Genomic DNA, 18,032 nt, shown 5'->3' with positions numbered 1-18,032 from the left:
CGATTTATTTAATGATGTAGACATTTCCACTTAAAAGGTTTGTTTTAAAGTCTTTATGGCTAACCAAGATTTGATCAATAACTAAGCCTGTAGTTCAAAAATTTGCTCGGAATTTTAATCAATTTCTATCAGACTTTCTCAAAATTCGAAACTTTATCAACTTTGACGGTTTGCCGAAAAAACGGCCTTTTATTTTATGGGTACCAAAAGTAGGCAAAACAAAATTTAATATTTTTATCGATCGTAGTGAAAATGATAAAAATAGGCTGAACGGTTACTGAGCTGTGAGCCTTCAAAAGTCCGAACTATTGACTGGAAAATCTAGTCCGTTACCTTATAACATTTACATTAATACATTATGATACATGTACATGTATTATAGATGAAACAATGATTCTTCAATTTAGGTTTCATTTTGAGCGGAGTTGCATTATTTGCTGTGTTTACACAGTAAATAAAAGTTGTACACGTTACGTCTAGATGAATAGGAGAAACTGAATATTTTATATTATAATACTGAATATATTTTGACTCATTTTTTTCTTTTGCAGGGTAATAACATTTTACAAGAGTTATCAGCTGAAGAGTACAAGTCAGTGATTAACATGATTGCATCTTGCATCTTGTCAACAGATTTGGCTCAATATTTCAAGTAATTTTAACTTTTATTACATTGACTTATAAAACTTGAAATGTGATGAAACGACTTTAAACTAATCTTTTGTCATTAAAACAGTAAGAGAAGTAATTTCAAGAGTTGATCTCCAGTGGCAACACTGACGAAATTTTCTCTGGTAAATCAACTGTTATCTCAAAAACCTTTTTCTCACTTGAATCCAATCCCTAGTAATCATGCATACCTTGATGAATAATCGACATACGAGAAAGGAATATCGATATACAGTGAATCCACACTTATTTTTACAAAAGGAACTACGCCATCTATTGATTAGAAAGATAGAAAAATGGTCAGAAGTTCGTCAGACGATCAAGTTAATTTATTTCCACCGGTGAAATGATTGTTAGAAAAAAGTTAATTAGATTACCTTTAGCGGAAAAATTGAATATTATTAAAGAGTGTGAAGAGGAAGTCCATCAACAGTCGCTAAAAGACAAACTAGACAAGCGGTCAATTATATTCTAAGCAAGGAGAACGAACTGTTAACTAGAACAAGTGAACCTTCAGATGATATTAAAACGAGGTTGACAAGTGAAAGTAAACTCGTTGAAATTGAGCATTCAATAATTAAATTCATAAAAAAATGTAATTCTAAACAAATACCTGTTGATGGTCCGATGGCCAAAGCTTATGCTGATAAGCAAATTGAAAGTGAAAATATTCCTGGTTTCAAAGCTTCACGTACATGGATTTACAATCTCATCAAGAAGAAAGGATTAACAACTAAATTAATCAATGGTGAATCATGTTCAGTCAATCAATATGAAGTATCTGAGTGGAAGAGCAGAATAAAAGAAATAACTGACATTTATAATGAAGGACAAATATACAATGTTGATGAAGCTGCAGTTTTTTGGAAACAAGCAAATAATCGAACTTTATCGAATCTAATCGGTCATTCAGTTGGAGAAACAAAAAATATTAAAATTCAATTCTTACCTGCTAACACAACAGCTATGACACAGCCCATGGACGCTGGAATAATTAAGAATTTCAAACACCACTACAAAAAGCTACTGAATAGGAAAATTATCGACAAAATCGATGAAATCAACAATATTGTGAAAAACTGAAAGAATTGAATATTCTTGAAGCGATAATACTAATTAACTTAGCTTGGTCAGCTGTAGAAAGAAAAACAATCATCAATTATTGGGAAAAAGTTTGTTTCTAATAAATAGATGGCGTAGTTCCTTTTGTAAAAATAAGTGTGGATTCACTGTATATTTATTCAAGCTATTTTTTTATTCGTTCAAGTTAAGAGGACATATTATACATTTTGTGTATCATTTTAAATCATGTGGTAACATGAAAAAAATCATGGACGACTTCTTTGCTCAAAAGTGCCAGGCTTTTTTGATTTAGCTTATTAAATCATCCTCTAGTGGGAGAATTCTTCCTCGCATATGCCAGGCATTCCAGGAACTGCAACTAAAACCGAATGGAATTTAGAAAAAAATGTAATGTGTATTTAATATGTAAATAATCAAATGTCAATTTACAAACCGCCATAAAAATCTTGTGATTTAATAAAGCATCTCAAAAAAGATAAAACTTCTGATACTTACCAAAACAAATTTCATCATCACTGCATTCATAGTTGTCTTTACATGAAAATGATGGGCAAATCTAAAGGGTGAAGAAGAAAAATTAATTCATGATTCAATGAATGTCAGTTGCAGTTAACTAGCTAGATATATTTAAAAGCTCTAATCGTTTCTAGTATCATCAATTAGCGCAAAATATTTCATTAACAAAAAATATGAGACTTACTAGAATGCCCAACAGGATTAGGATAAAATACATAGAAACGAATTTCATAGTGAAGTTGTACACGATGATGAACTTGCTGGAATGATAAAAGATAGTCGACTTATTAAGAGAAAGCTTTATATACCCTAGAAGTCAGGTTAAGTTAATAAAGATTTTCGTCATCAAACAAGCAAGGAAAGATGCAAATTATAATACGTACATTATTTGCTTATTTTTGGTCCATTGATTCATTTGTCTCCGTTGCCTCCTATTCTGGGTCTTAAGCAGGCTCAACGTGTCAATTTTTCCTGCTTAATAGTTTGCGTGTTTATGCTCAAGCAACATTGAAGGTAATGATAACGGAAAGATAGTTAAGAATTTGTCGTAAAAGCGGTTCTTTTTGATAATGACCTCAACATGATCATTATTTCTCGTTTCATGGACAATTTGGAATTGAAAACACATCCCGAATTGATCGATTCTATTTGGTAATGGTAAAATTTCCAGCATCAATTCTAATTAAACAAATTGTTTTCTATGAATAAGATTATGCATATGACACAGCAATTTGCGCTAAGAATCATGAAAAATATTCATATCAGCATGTTGAAAATTAAAAAATTTTTAGTTTTGAGTATTTAACATGGTCGCGAAAAATTCCTTTTCTATGCTGATTCAAAAATGATACCTATTTTACAATTCGAAGTTCCTTTCGGAAGTTTTTCGAGATCAAACATATACGATTACAATTGCTCACCCAGTAAAATGACTCTTCGAAAAGATACCATTTCCGTTTCTACGATTCACTTATTTGCTTTGATAGATGATTATTGCTTGTGCAATGCATATGAAACAATCTAACAGCTCATCACCTAGTTATTGAAAACAAAGACAAACGCATTGAGCAATTCGATTAATTTTTTCCCGATTATTCGAGAATCTGTATGTTAAAAATGAACTTGTTATCTACAAAAATAAAAAAGTTAAAAAGATACAGGCTGACATGTGGCGGACACTACATATCTCAGAGATTGGAAGGATTTATTCGTGTTGGTTGATAGATATGCAGATAGAGTTAAAACAGATCTGTATAATTTTGGTCTCAAAAAATTTTTCAGTCATTCAATCGACTCGCGACTAAAACTCGTGAGATCGTAATACAATTTAAACTTATAAATTCTCTGGGTAAAATATAATAATTTCGTCGGTTATGACTACAAACCAACTTGGTGATATATTTTCGAATCCTATGTTGCAATGGTATGAACGATAAGAAAATGAAATGCAAAATTTCAATTCAATTTTTATAATTAATCTTCTGCATTCATTTTGGATTGAATGACATTGTTTAATTATCTAAGTATCCCGAAACACTGATAATGTACAGATACAAATTCAGTGCATGGATTAAACACACGGACACATCTACTAATAAATATTATTAGAGGCACTTATCACCAAGACGGAGTTGCTCTCCGAGACAATCATCGTTGCTGCTGCACTTTCTCGAGACGGACAAATAAATCTGTTAGCAAAAAGTAAAAAAAATTATGCGAATGAATCAATACATTTAGATTTAGAGGTAATACAGCCGTGTATTGAAAGTTTAATCCACTTTACAAATCGATTTCGCAGGTAATCAGCTATTAGTTTTATTATCTAAATTAGATATTGCGACTCAGGATGTATGGGTTAGCAGCTTTTTAATCAGCAATTGATTAAGTTAATCATAGATTGGATAATAAATGCTCAAAAAGTGGATTCAACTTTCGATTCATGGCTGTATAAGGATAAAATCTGCCAATCTTTTTGTGTCCATTGAACTGCAAAAACTGATGAAAAATATTAATAATGTTGTTTAAGACGACTGGTAACTGAAATATTTGTGACTGAAAAAATAAATAACCAAAAGTATAGCGCACAAAAACTGCAATTCATCAATGGCTATTAATGTAGTGCAACTAGAATTGACACATGAGTTGTTTTGCTAATTATTTAACAGTCAAATTAGTTAAAGAGCTATTTTTTTCAATTCTCATTTAACGAGTTCTGATAATATACCATAACTAGCTACTGTTTCTACATGTATTCTATCAGATGAAAAATCAGAGAAAACTTTGCCAGATTTGAACTATTAAATCTGAATGTGTCAGTTTTTCCATTGCCCTATAACGTTGATAAACTGGATTGAATTGGATTGTTGCATCTGCATTGTATAAACATTAATCACTCAATCAAGTTTACAAATAAATGTAACTTAAGAGTAAACATCCTTTGTTTCCGTCAAAGAGAGCTGTTTTATTTGTAATATTTGTGTAAAGTTTCTGGTGTGTGGGGCTTTTTCCCCTTCTACGTGCAGAGACACTCTTTGGTTTTTTGTTTTATTCTGCCTTACTCTTCTAACAAGGTTAGGCAAATAGCTCTAATTCATACACGATAAACTTTCCGATTACCCTGTCGATGCCAAAAGTTTAGGAATCGCAATTTTAGTTTGTTTGTGTTCTATCTGAACATCTTCACAAGAGGTCAACATTTTATATCAAGTTTCAAGTTTTTTTTATCAAAAGGTTATGGCTGTACGTCTTTGTAATGAAATTAAAGAGTCGATCTGCAAAAATTGCTAAACTGGAGTATAAATCTGTTTAGGTCAGAATAGTTTAGTTAATGCTGTTGAATCTATTCACAGACAACATGCACAGATATTACACTCAAATTTTACTTAATTTTACTTTTTTGATCCAATTAATGAAGGCTTAATCGGTCAATGTTTGACAAATCGACTCAAAGCTTGATATAATTAAAATTAGGTTGTTAGCTTGATGCTTGGTAAATGGTGCCTGAAAGGCTATTCATTTTGTCTCATTTGATTTCAATGAATGTCTAAATTTCTATTTCCACTACCTTGGATGATTAATGTTCATAATATCCAGCTGAAGCAATCTTCCAACTCATCACTAGATAATTTCAATAAATTAGCATTAGTCTATTTAATCTACTAGTTTGAATAGCTTTTCATAACCTGTGAAATCATTTATTACCGTTTCGCAATTTTTCTCCTTAACCATTTCGTAACGAGCATTATGAATGCACATCCAAAAGCGATTATGAAATGCGAAAACCCAAGACAATCATCGATACGTTCGATAAGTTTTCATAAGCGTCATAAATTTATCTGGACGCAATAATACTCATATGCTCCACATGTCAAAAACTGATATTATAACTGATTTCAAAACTGATAAAATTGACCATACAAACAAAGAAGCAAAAATACTAACACGTCTTTCAACTAATTTAATATCTTTTTGTAATGTAATTAATTCTCAATGTAATGTCCATATATCTTTTTGTAAAAGGCGGCGATGCCTTAACAGGGGAAGCTTAAATACCTTCCTGGCTGCTTTATCTGTTCATGCAAGTCGGAAAGCAACTCCTCTGTATAAGACAGTGAGTCTTTGCTTTTTTTGAGATAATAATTAAGATTAGGGTAAAGTTTTGAACACAAGTTTCAGTTGTGATCAACATTTCTTTGTGAGTCTTTTGTTTTTTATTTTGCTCTAACAAGTTCATTTTTGCCGATCAAGTCTTTTCACAGTGAATACTTTCACAGAAAATAATTTTTATTCCTGTCAATGGATAATTCACTTAAAAATATTGAAAAAGATGATAGCTCAGATAAAGGTACATCTATTTATTTAATGATAATGATAATACAGTGATGTTATTAATATTATAGTTTTCCGATCAATTATTTAGTTACCTTAAAGGTCAAGGTTGCAGATGAGGGATATCATGATATAGTAGTAGAACGGTCGGATGAAAGTTTTCGATACAAAGATCAACAAGTTATTAACCAGATAAGCCATTTTCTCATGTTTCATTACAATTTCGCTCTAGATTCAACTTGACATTCAATTTTATCTTGACAGCTTTCTTCGATAATAGGGATTCCAGTCGAATTAATCAGCCTGACTTACTTATGTTATTCGCCTGGTAGTTATTTTGACATACGAAATATTGAAAAAGAATCATTAACCCGAAGGTTTTTGATGTGCTTGATGAAGCGCAGGTTATACTCTCCAGAGTGAACTGTTTGGGTAGGCTGAATGATGGTGATCGTTTCGTCTTGCATACTGATTTGCTTCCTTTCTGATCGATTAAGCACATTCGTTTTGTCATTTGCGTGTTTTCTTTTGCGTCCCATTGTTTCCTATGGGAGAATTCCCTTACTTTGAACGCTGATATCTCAAGAACCATTTATCGGAGCATTTTCAGCAAAAGACCATCGGAAATAAAATTTTTGCAATATGGCAATATTTTTTTAATATGGCTCGATAAAAAATTAGAAAAAATCACGCACAGCAAAATGTGACACTTTTTCAACTTTGACGATTTACCGAAAAACACCCGTATTCGAAAAATTCCCAAAGTAACGACATACAAAACTTTCAAATTTTTTTATTATCGAATGGCTTATATCATGTCTCTCTAGTTTCCATAGTTGCTGAGTTATAAACGCGCCAATGTAGGGATAGTTCATCCACGAACCTACCGCCCATTTCAGCATTAGTCTATTTAATCTATTAGTTTGAATAGCTTTCATAACCTGTGGCATCGTTTGATGAAACGTGAATCACAATGATTCAATCCAATGATTTTAAGATGCAGATGAATGAGGATCGTAATGTGCTTCGATTCATACTTGGGAGCTTCATGAAACAGAAAATTAATCGGCAAAAATGCAACTAAAAGCTTCTTTGCAATGTGAATTCAAGTGCCAATTTTCTAAGCTATCAACTAAAGGGTGTTGAGGTTAGTAAGGTTCAAGCAATCACTTACCCAATGTTGATAAAAAGATAAAGATGATGATAATGAAGATAACGATGGCAAAGATGGTTGATGAAGGTGAAAATGATGAAACAAAAATAACAACAAAGACATAATTTACAGTAAATGAACGAAATGAGAGCCTCTGGCCTCGATACATTTATCGATTCTCTTTTTGAAATTTTCAATTGTATTGGATAACATTTCGGTGGTAACACATTTAAACTTATCAATAATCAAATTTTTCAATTGAGGCAAGGTGGAAGGGTTAGACATTCGCACAAGGTCATCAATATAACCCCATAGAAAATAGTCCAATGGATTCAGGTCAGGGGAACTTGATGGCCACTCAAAGTCACTCCTTCGGCTGATTAAATTTTCACCAAAATATCTCCATAATAAATTCAAGGCATCGTTGGTACAGTGGGGCGTTGCCCCGTCTTGTTGATACCAGGTTTGTGGTGTAAGTTGGTCAATTTTGTTGAGCTCAGGAATGAAAAAATCGGAGATGCATTCTTGATAGGTAGCTGAGTTGACACTTCGATTGAAAAAATAAGGTCCAATCAAACCATTCCAACTCAATGCTGCCCAAACATGAACCTGTGGTGGATGAGCAATTAACTGGTTAACTTCTGGCTCTTTTGGTTTTTTTGGTAACCACATTCGATGGTTTTGTCGGTTAACTCGTCCAGTTAAGGTGAAAATCTTCTCATCAGAGAACCAGATTTTTGTCCAATCGATTTGATCCAAACGAAGCATTTGCTTCAACCTCACACAAAAACTCATCCTTCCATTGATTTGATTCTGGTTCAGTTTTTGGCCTTCAACTGTTTTGTAAGGATGAAGATTATTTTTCTTGAAAATATTGAGGACTGTTGTTGGATGAGCCTGAACCACTGCTGCTGCTTTCCTCAGTGAAATTTTTGGATCAGCTCTCACCATATTCATCACTTCCTCCGTCTTTTTGTATTCTCTTCTCCTCTTCACCTCTTTTCTCTCGACCGTTCCTGTTGTCCTGAACCTTTTGATTAATTTGGTCATTTTTTGCCTTGACATCGATGGATATCCACTTTGGGTTAGTTCCAAGTTTACCTTTTCACAGCGAGCTGTATCAGTGTCAAATTGTCGATAATTTAAAAAAAAACTGATGACCACAAGGGCACGGTAAGAAACTGATTCAGCCATGTTGTTTTGTTATTATTTTTGTTTCATCATTTTCACCTTCATCAACCATCTTTGCCATCGTTATCTTCATTATCATCATCTTTATCTTTTTATCAACATTGGGTAAGTGATTGCTTGAACCTTACTAACCTCAACACCCTTTAAATTAAGAGTTGGATGCTATCAAAAATATAGCAAAAAACTAAGCTTTTATCAAGCTTTAAGCTTTCAAGCAAGTATTAGGTAAACACAAAAGTCTTTGACAGTTTTCAATAATTATTTTCAAACAATTAATTAACATGGTTTAATTTATTCAATTGTTTCGATTTTTTCTAAAAAAATTAACCAATGTTTTCTCTTCAATTCGTTCCCAGTTTCATGATTAAAATCATTGTTGTACATACTCAAATTGTGATTTAATTAAATCATCATTTTTTGAAAATTTTAATTCCAAATTGAATTGTTGATTAAAAATGATCAGCAATTCATAATCAAAAAATTTTAATATCAATCGAAAGCTCAAACTCCATATTATAATTGACGAAAATTTCAAAACTCTAATTATTAGCATTATTTAATTATTTCTGAATAATTAATATCTCATTTAACATGGAATCTCCATAGAAAGGAAACTTTTACAGTTTTGTGGATTTTTCGGAATTTAATAAAAAAGTCAATAGAAAAATCTCATAGAAAATTGTCAAAAAAGGGGGCTATTCTGCATATTACGAACCCCGTTTGATTTTGATGAAACTTGGTGTACATACTTATTTTGTCGTGAGATTTCGATTTATGAAGTCTCTACTTGCGGAAATGCTTACTTCCGGAGACACCGGAAGTGACTCATATCTCAGGACTGGGTATAGTTGGCTTGACATAGATCATATATTTAAATAGTTCACGTAGAGTTCTACACACATGTAAAATTTCATGAAAATCGACGCATGCGCAGAAAAAAAATTGAAAAAAACGGCCAAAAATAAGGCATTTTAAGCAAAAATGGTCAGAATGAGGGATATAGAGTCAAACTCAACCATAAAAATGGAGAATGTGATTGCAAAAAATTGATTTGCATGCTTGCATTGTCAAAACATCAGTTTTGGTTCTCGCCACGCAAGGAATTTGGCTGATTCGTATTGCAAGAAATGGAAAACCTAGAAAAAAGGCAAAAAAATGTAGATTGAACATCGATTCTCACGTAGAGACACGCAGCACGCCATAAAAGTGCTGCGATTACAGACACAACGAATAGAATCCATGCTGTACTACTATACAAGCAAACTGGGTTTGCAGCTATGTAGCAGGCCAGTAGGGTTTGGGAAAGCCCCACCCCCACCCCCTGACCTAGGATACATCGGCGCGGAGCGCCGATGTATCCTAGGTCAGGGGGTGGGGGTGGGGCTTTCCCAAACCCGCTCGGCTGCTTCGCAGCCTCGCAAGTAGCCCCCACTCGTGTTAGTCCATCTAACATATTAACATTACCACACCCTACTTATTTACTGTGATACCTCACCATACCAAGCACTACTACCTAAGCACTAAGTACATCAACCTACCATACCTTACGATGTCCTGCCTCGTCATGCGCTTACCTACCTAACCAACGTATCCTGCCTTACTGTACTCAAGCTTACCATTGCATACTATGCCTTACCGTATGATACCTACTCTACTCTAACCTACTCTACTCTTACCTACCCTACTCTAACCTACGCTACTCTAACCTATCCTACTCTTACCTGCCCTAACTTAACTACCCTGAATTAACCTAATATCCCTTACTCTACATTAGCCGGGCCATCTCTAGCATATCATGAATTTTAACATGCAAGTCTATGGAAAATTTCAAATTTTTACAATTTATAAGGGGTATTAAACCTAATTTCCTAATTCTAACTTAGCTGTTGGCAATATTCATGATCAGATATCCCGCAAAAGTCACATTTACATACAACATGATGTGTACTATCGAATGATATGCTATTGATATAGTTGAGGTTAACTAATAAGTGCTCAGAGAGAAAGATCTGCCAAAATGCCTTATTTTTGGCCGTTTTTTTGCAATTTTTTTTCTGCGCATGCGTCGATTTTCATGAAATTTTACATGTGTGTAGAACTCTACGTGAACTATTCAAATATATGATCTATGTCAGGCCAACTATACCCAGTCCTGAGATATGAGCCACTTCCGGTATCTCCGGAAGTAAGCATTTCCGCAAGTAGAGACTTCATAAATCGAAATCTCACGACAAAATAAGTATGTACACCAAGTTTCATCAAAATCAAACGGGGTTCGTAATATGCAGTCTTACCAAAAAGGGCAATTTCATCTGAAAGGAAGAGTTCATAGTTTTAAACTAATTCACCGAATTAAATAAATTCACTTTAATTGCGTACAAATCAAACACAATTTATTACAACTCAGAAGATTATTCAAGCCTTTCAAATCCTGAATACTCAGGTTCTTTTAGGATCACCTTTAGAGTTCAACTGAAATGAGTCTTAGACTATCGAGGGATTAGCTTTTCTTAACCACAGAATTAGTAACCACAAAGCCACAAGAATGTTGTTGGTTAAGTCTTAGACTGTTAACTGGACAGGTATAGCGTACTAAAGCTGGACCAGGCACGAGTCAGAAAGCTTAGAAAGTGAAACCAAATTCCAACCAAAACAAGCTTAAGGTAGAACAATATAATTCAGACAGCAATATCAGTAGCACTACCAATAGTTCACTGGCTTTCAATTCTAACAGCATAGACTTAGTCTTTATTACCACTTGAACAGAAATTCATTCTCGACTTCATATGAAGGCTTTCATTTTCTGGGCAAATTGATAATCAATACAACTTGTGCAAGCGCCAGTATCCAGTAGCACATCACCTACTTTAAATATTTCCCTCGTTGGGTAACATAAAGTCAATCTGACTGTCAGAAAGTTTCTTGGTGATGGATCAATTTTGGTGATCAATTCAACTTCTTGATTACCATTCTCATTCATCACAAATGAATATTCTTTAGCTGGTGCTCTCGCCATGTATGCATTAACCACATTAGTTTCTTGTACCAAATTAGCTGATTCTTTAGCCTGTGGCTGATTCGAATTTTGTTGATTCTGACTTTGACCAAACGTTGGTGCATTAGCCATCCTTAGCTGAGCGGGTTGAAACCGTTCAGTTCGACCTTCATTCTTGTTAGAATTAGGATTTTCACTCGTCTTAGACCTTCTGGGTTGACAGCATTCTCTCGATGAATGACCCAAATTATTACAATTGTAACACCTGAAAGGTGTTTTCCCCGTACGACTTGATGAGGATGCTGATGCTCCACTAGTTCCACTAGCATTAACATTAACGGCAGCATGCTTACGGTCATCTCCTCGTTTCTCACTCTTATCCTTGTTGGATTCCTTACGCTCAGAGCGTTTTCTCAACTCAATATTATACTCGTTGACCAAAGCGGCAGTTAGATCTTGAATATCGTGAACTGATTTGGACCTAAATAATGAGTCTTTGACTTCTGCTGGCAATCTTATCAATACATCTTGTATGAACTCTTGAGGAGAGGGTTCACCTTTGACTTTAATTACCATCGTTTCCAACTTTCTAATAAATTCAGCAGGGTGTGAATCAAAATTCCACTTACATTGATGAAACTCAGATGTAGCTTGTGAAATTACCGCTGGATTTCTTAATTTATCTTCCAATGCAGCAATGTAAGATTCGCTGGTGTGCTTTTCTTTATCTAATATCTTAGCGTAGGGCAAGAAATCATACGCCATAGCTTTCTGCAAAACATACAACTTATCGTCATCATGACAGCGTTCCAAAGATAGAATCCTTTTAATTGTCTGTAACCATTGCTAAGGATCCATAGCATCTTGAGTGTAGACAGGAAGCTTAGGTAGCTTTGGTTTGCATTTTGCATAAGTTTTAGGTTCAGCCTTAGCTTTCTCCTCAACTTTTTCTGTTCTTGGAACTGTTGTTTGAATTGTTTGATTAACTGGTGAAACTACGGTTTCATTCAAAGCACGAGGTTCATCATCACTATCTGCATCTTCAGGATGTTCATTTTCATCTGCATCTTCAATCTGTTGTCTAGTTACAGTTGCATTATTGCCTAAGGCATGAGGACTTTGAGAATGTTGAGAGTTATCAGGCAAAGTTCTTTCAAGGATGTCTTTCACATCAATACCGGGGTTGATAACTTGTCGGGTAACAATTGGTTCAGCAGGCTTAGCCCATTTCTTAACCATAGATTCGAGTAATCTTTTCGCAGGAGATGCTATCGGCAATTTTCTAATTGAGACGTCACTAGTCAGCACCATCGTTGTTGGATCGAAACCCATTTTTCTTATGATTTCTCGTATATCATGTTCAGTTACGCCTTGAGCTCTCAATTCCTTAATCCAATCAGGAAAACTTGTCTTTCTTGTTAGAGCGTTAAAACACGTATCACCAACCATTTCATCGGTTGCATCAAATACACTTTCGAGGGCAAACATAGTTTGTATGGCATCATAAAAATTTTCTTTCACAATTTCATCATTGTCAATGAATCGCACATTCCAATTCTTTAAATAAAGTTTCATTTCAAGAGAATCCATATTCTTGATAAAATTTTTTGATGATGGCATTGTTTGAGTTTGCGAAGTTGAAGTCTTAGACTGATTAGCACTTTTATCACTTTGATCATTCTGATCTTTCTGTTCATCGTTGGTTTTATCACTTTCAGTAACCGTAAAACAATAGTCAATTTCATAACAGGAATTCACTAATGGCAATCCTGCCGAGGTCGCCAATTGAAAGGAAGAGTTCATAGTTTTAAACTAATTCACCGAATTAAATAAATTCACTTTAATTGCGTACAAATCAAACACAATTTATTACAACTCAGAAGATTATTCAAGCCTTTCAAATCCTGAATACTCAGGTTCTTTTAGGATCACCTTTAGAGTTCAACTGAAATGAGTCTTAGACTATCGAGGGATTAGCTTTTCTTAACCACAGAATTAGTAACCACAAAGCCACAAGAATGTTGTTGGTTAAGTCTTAGACTGTTAACTGGACAGGTATAGCGTACTAAAGCTGGACCAGGCACGAGTCAGAAAGCTTAGAAAGTGAAACCAAATTCCAACCAAAACAAGCTTAAGGTAGAACAATATAATTCAGACAGCAATATCAGTAGCACTACCAATAGTTCACTGGCTTTCAATTCTAACAGCATAGACTTAGTCTTTATTACCACTTGAACAGGCTATCTTAACCAAATTTAGAAGGCACTTTAAATACTGGAAAACTGGATTTTCACAAGTACTTTACAGGGGCAGAATCAGATAATTAGACTTAGTCTTTAAGATATGAAACTTGAGATTTTATAAAGAGAAGGAAATTTATTAAATCGAAAAGTACTGTATTTCAAACTTATATTTTAAATGTGTATCACTTGTTTTAAACATGAGAAAGAGTAACTAAGACCAAATTAAGGCAAAAAGGAACATAAGGAAGATTGAAAAAGACAATTAATTAATCAAAACCCATTGGTATTTATACCAATCAGATCGGAAGGAAACCCAATCTTTTACAAAGGAAAAGGAAAAGAGAATTTATCAAATTTAGACAAATCAGACAATTGTCGAAAGACAATTAGAAAGATTTCTTAGACAGAAAAATGAAAATTAAAGAAAGGCAAAAAGACTTAGTCTTGTGATTACAAATCTGGTGAGAAACAAAAATGAAATTATGTGCAATACTTTAGGGATTATAATCAAGTTTTAAACTTTTAACTCTTAATAATCAACCTTATGATAGATGATTAAATGATTTAATTTGGTTTTGGGTAACTCTACCCTTCACATCAGTGATGAAACAGGATAATTAAATACTGGTAATGATTAGAATTTTAAAATTTTTGTCCGATAATTATACACATTTTGAGCTTTCTATTGATATTAATTTTTCTTAATTACGAATTGCTGATCATTCTTAATCAACAATGTCATCACTAAACTCATTTGAAACTAAAAATTTTCAAAAAATGATGATTTAGTTAAATCACAATTTAAGTATGTTAATCAATGTTTTTAATCATGGAATTGGGTGCAAATTGTAGAAGAAACATTGATAAATTATTTTAGAAAATATCATAATAATTAAATAGATTTAACTGTGTTTATTAATGTTTTAAATCAATTATTAGAAAACTGTCAAAGACTTTGTGGTTTACCTAATACAAAGGGTTAGGAAATAATGATACCGTATTCGAATTATATGTTGATTTTCGATTTTTAATTAGATTTTTTTATACGATGAAAATTTAGTCCTTTGTCTTTGATTTTGTAATATCATCGTAGTTTTAGGGTCCACAGATAACGCTCAGCTCGATTTTCAAAACAGGTTCATGAAAAAAGTTTTTTACGGTTTAACAAAGGGAAATCGGAAAAACTTGATTTTTACATGTTAATTTTCCCATAGGTTTCAAAAAATGTTTTCCATCAACTCTTTAAAAATCGATCTGCGTGCTATTTGTGCGTAGTTTTAGTTTCGTTGGCCGTTATGCCGGATGGTTATGATATGCCTATTTGTAGTACTTTTACTGATGGAGTCGCGCTTACAGTTAAGAAAGTTGCGGATTCTCGGGCTTTTTTGGATTCTGTTGCTTCTGCTTTCCAGTTGCCTGCTGGTTCTGTTGATGTGGTATCTTTAACTCACCGAGCTTTATCGCAGTTCTCCACTTTTGCTGAGTTCGCTCAGGGGTTACCATCGAATGTACCCTTGAATTTAATGGAAAATTATCAATGTATTAATTGTCTATTTATAATATGTTTTGTTTAACCTAGGTTGGTTATATTTACAATTGTTTAATAATTGTATCTTTTATTAGTTAATTCCACCTAGACGAAGATATTTTATTAGTTATTTCTTTGATTATATCAATTTTCTTATTTGAATAAATTTGTTCATTTTTTGTAATTGTTGTAGTAGTATAAATGCACTTATTTGAATTTAGCTCCTGTACATACAAGTGACTTGTTACAAATCCTGTTAACCCAACAACCATTAATTACATCAACAATCATCTTTATTTTTTGTACAAACAAGTAAAGTATCGATTGTAATTCATTTTATTAAAGTTGTTCGGTTTTTTATACGATGAAAATTTAGTCCTTTGTCTTTTATTTTGTACTATCATCGTAGTTTTAGGGCCCACAGATTACGCTCAGCTCGATTTTCAAAACAGGTCCATGAAAAATGTTTTTTAAGGATTAACAAAGGGAATTCGAAAAAACTTGATTTTTACATGTTAATTTTCTTATAGGTTTCAAAAAATGTTTTCTATCAACTCTTTTTAAAAATCGATCTGCGTGCTATCTGTGCGTCCCAAAACTACGATCATAGTACCAAATGAAAGATATCAGACTGAATTTTCTCTGTATCAAAAAGTCGAAATCAAAAAATCAAAAATACATGTTATTTCAATTTGAAATCGGTATCATCTTTTCCTAACCCTTGCTATTTGCACATTTATTTGCATTACTTTTATTCCCTTGAAACGAAAAGATATTTGCAAAGTTGTTCATTCGTCCATGAACTTGATAAGATATCATGATAAACAAATACACTCAGCACAACAATTATAAATACACCGGTTTTTTTTCAATTATAAAGAGAATGCAATGAGTTGAGATAAATTAGATTAAGATTAATTTTTATTAGATTTCGATTCGTCGACTAATCACTTAGAAATTAAAATTACAATTAAATTCAAAAAACAATGATATCTACTAAGATACTACAGTATTCAAAATGAGAATCCTTAGCCTTGTTAAATCTAAACCTTCTTTCCCTTTTCTTGGTCAACAATATGATTTTGATTAGAAAACTAGTGAAGTTAATCGTTTAAGATAATTTAGGCAAAATTAAACATTTTAAGGGATTGAGGAAGAGCAATGAAAGATTCTCTATGAATATTGAATCCACTGATAGTTACGATTACACATTTATAATTCATTTTAGTATTTCTTTATTTATTTATATCAGATACAGTAAATTCATTAACAGAGTTGTTGTTTCAACCTTTTGCATGGAACAATTAGTAGACAGCGAATGAACGCCTTGTCTCTCAATCAACATTTTTGCTTGGGCGATTGAATCTGTAAAAACTTACTTATGATTTCGCTCTCAACCTATTCTATGGTTCTGGTTGTCAGGAACACATCTACCGACTCGCCGGGCACATTTATAACCTCTTGGACATGGTTTACCGTTCACACATGACTGACGGCTCAACAACTGCGATGACGATGGTCAAATCTACAGAATGAAATATAAAATTCATTAATACTTATATCACGAGTAGCATGTCGGTGAAATTCAATCTTTTGAGGTTTCACTATGCGAATTAATCAATTAATTGTTAGCAATATAATACATACTAGAATGGCCAAGAAGAACAAAATAAAATATATAGAAAATTTCATGGTGAAATATTAAACGAGATTATGGCTGTAAGTTGACTCAAAAAAGGATTGATAACCGAATGATTTGGAAGAAGCTTTATATACCTGAATTTCGTTTGATCAGCAAATGGTGATGATCGTATATTTGGTAATTATTATTTACAAAGCTGTGAATCACATTATCATTTCAATTTAGAAGATACAGGTAGTTTAAAGATGGAATTCGCCAATTTTTGTGTCTATTGAACTGCAAGTACTGATTAAAAATATTGATAATGTTGTTTAAGACGACTGGTAACTTACAAGGGAAGGTTCTCAGATCGCAAAGTCAGATTTTTTTCAAACTTGGTGAATTCATAGCTTATCACTAAGATAATAAGCATACACGAGCATTTGATTCGCAACTCAATAGTTTTGCCAAAAATCAAGATCAAATTTATGTTATGGTAATGTTTTATCATATGCGCCTACTGTATAAAGAGATTTATGTTTCAATCATTTTGTATTGACCAATATTCATATGCATTATAATAATTATGAATAATAAATTTGATTTTAAATTTTGAAAGAACTATTGAGTTGCGAATCAAATGCTCGGGTAGGCTTATTATCTTAGTGATAAGCTATGAATTCACCAAGTTTGAAAAAAATCTGACTTTGCAATCTGAGAACCTTCCCTTGTGAAATAGTTGTGACCAAAGAAAATAGTCAGATTAGTTAGAATATTTTTTTCAATTCTCATTAATTGAGTTCTAATAATATACCATATCTAGCTACTGTAGCTATATGTATTCTATCCCATGAAAAAATCAGAGAAAACAAACTTTTGCAGATTTCAATTTTTGAGATTTATCCTTTATCTTCATTGGGATTTTATACCAACTAGCTTTTTTATCTTTAAGTTTTGATTCATTTTTCCCTCTTTATGATTCAGACATTTATGATTAAGACATAGTCAACCAATGTTTAACCAATCAACTTCAAATTTCATATGCAGCTTGTGTTAGATTATTGGCTCAATACCTGAAAAAATGCCGCCTCTAAGTTTAAACATTCTGTCTCAAATTTCATTTGAACTATTAAATCTGAATTTGTCAATTTTCGTTTGCATCTCATTCAAAGCCCTATTTGACGAATTTTGATGCCAGCCAGATA

At 33.0% G+C, this 18,032-nt stretch overlaps 2 long non-coding RNA genes across 2 annotated transcripts; both read right to left on the bottom strand.

The window, feature by feature from the left end:
- Positions 1-927: 927 nt before the first annotated feature.
- On the bottom strand, positions 928-2,596 carry LOC107365367 (uncharacterized). Its single transcript, XR_016200290.1, has 4 exons — positions 2,453-2,596; positions 2,248-2,308; positions 1,047-2,110; positions 928-942 (listed from the first exon to the last, which is right to left on the bottom strand). It is a non-coding gene; the product is annotated as an uncharacterized LOC107365367 (long non-coding RNA).
- Positions 2,597-16,424: 13,828 nt separating this feature from the next.
- On the bottom strand, positions 16,425-16,930 carry LOC149093615 (uncharacterized). Its single transcript, XR_016199561.1, has 2 exons — positions 16,854-16,930; positions 16,425-16,731 (listed from the first exon to the last, which is right to left on the bottom strand). It is a non-coding gene; the product is annotated as an uncharacterized LOC149093615 (long non-coding RNA).
- Between the last annotated feature and the right edge of the window lie 1,102 nt (positions 16,931-18,032).

Source organism: Tetranychus urticae, chromosome 3 (assembly GCF_039701765.1).
Source record: "Tetranychus urticae isolate SD_2017Ah chromosome 3, NJAU_TeUrti_SD_1.0, whole genome shotgun sequence".
Lineage (NCBI taxonomy): Eukaryota > Metazoa > Arthropoda > Arachnida > Trombidiformes > Tetranychidae > Tetranychus > Tetranychus urticae.
Note: the sequence above shows the minus strand (reverse complement) of the source record. Positions and strands in the feature narration are given on the sequence as shown.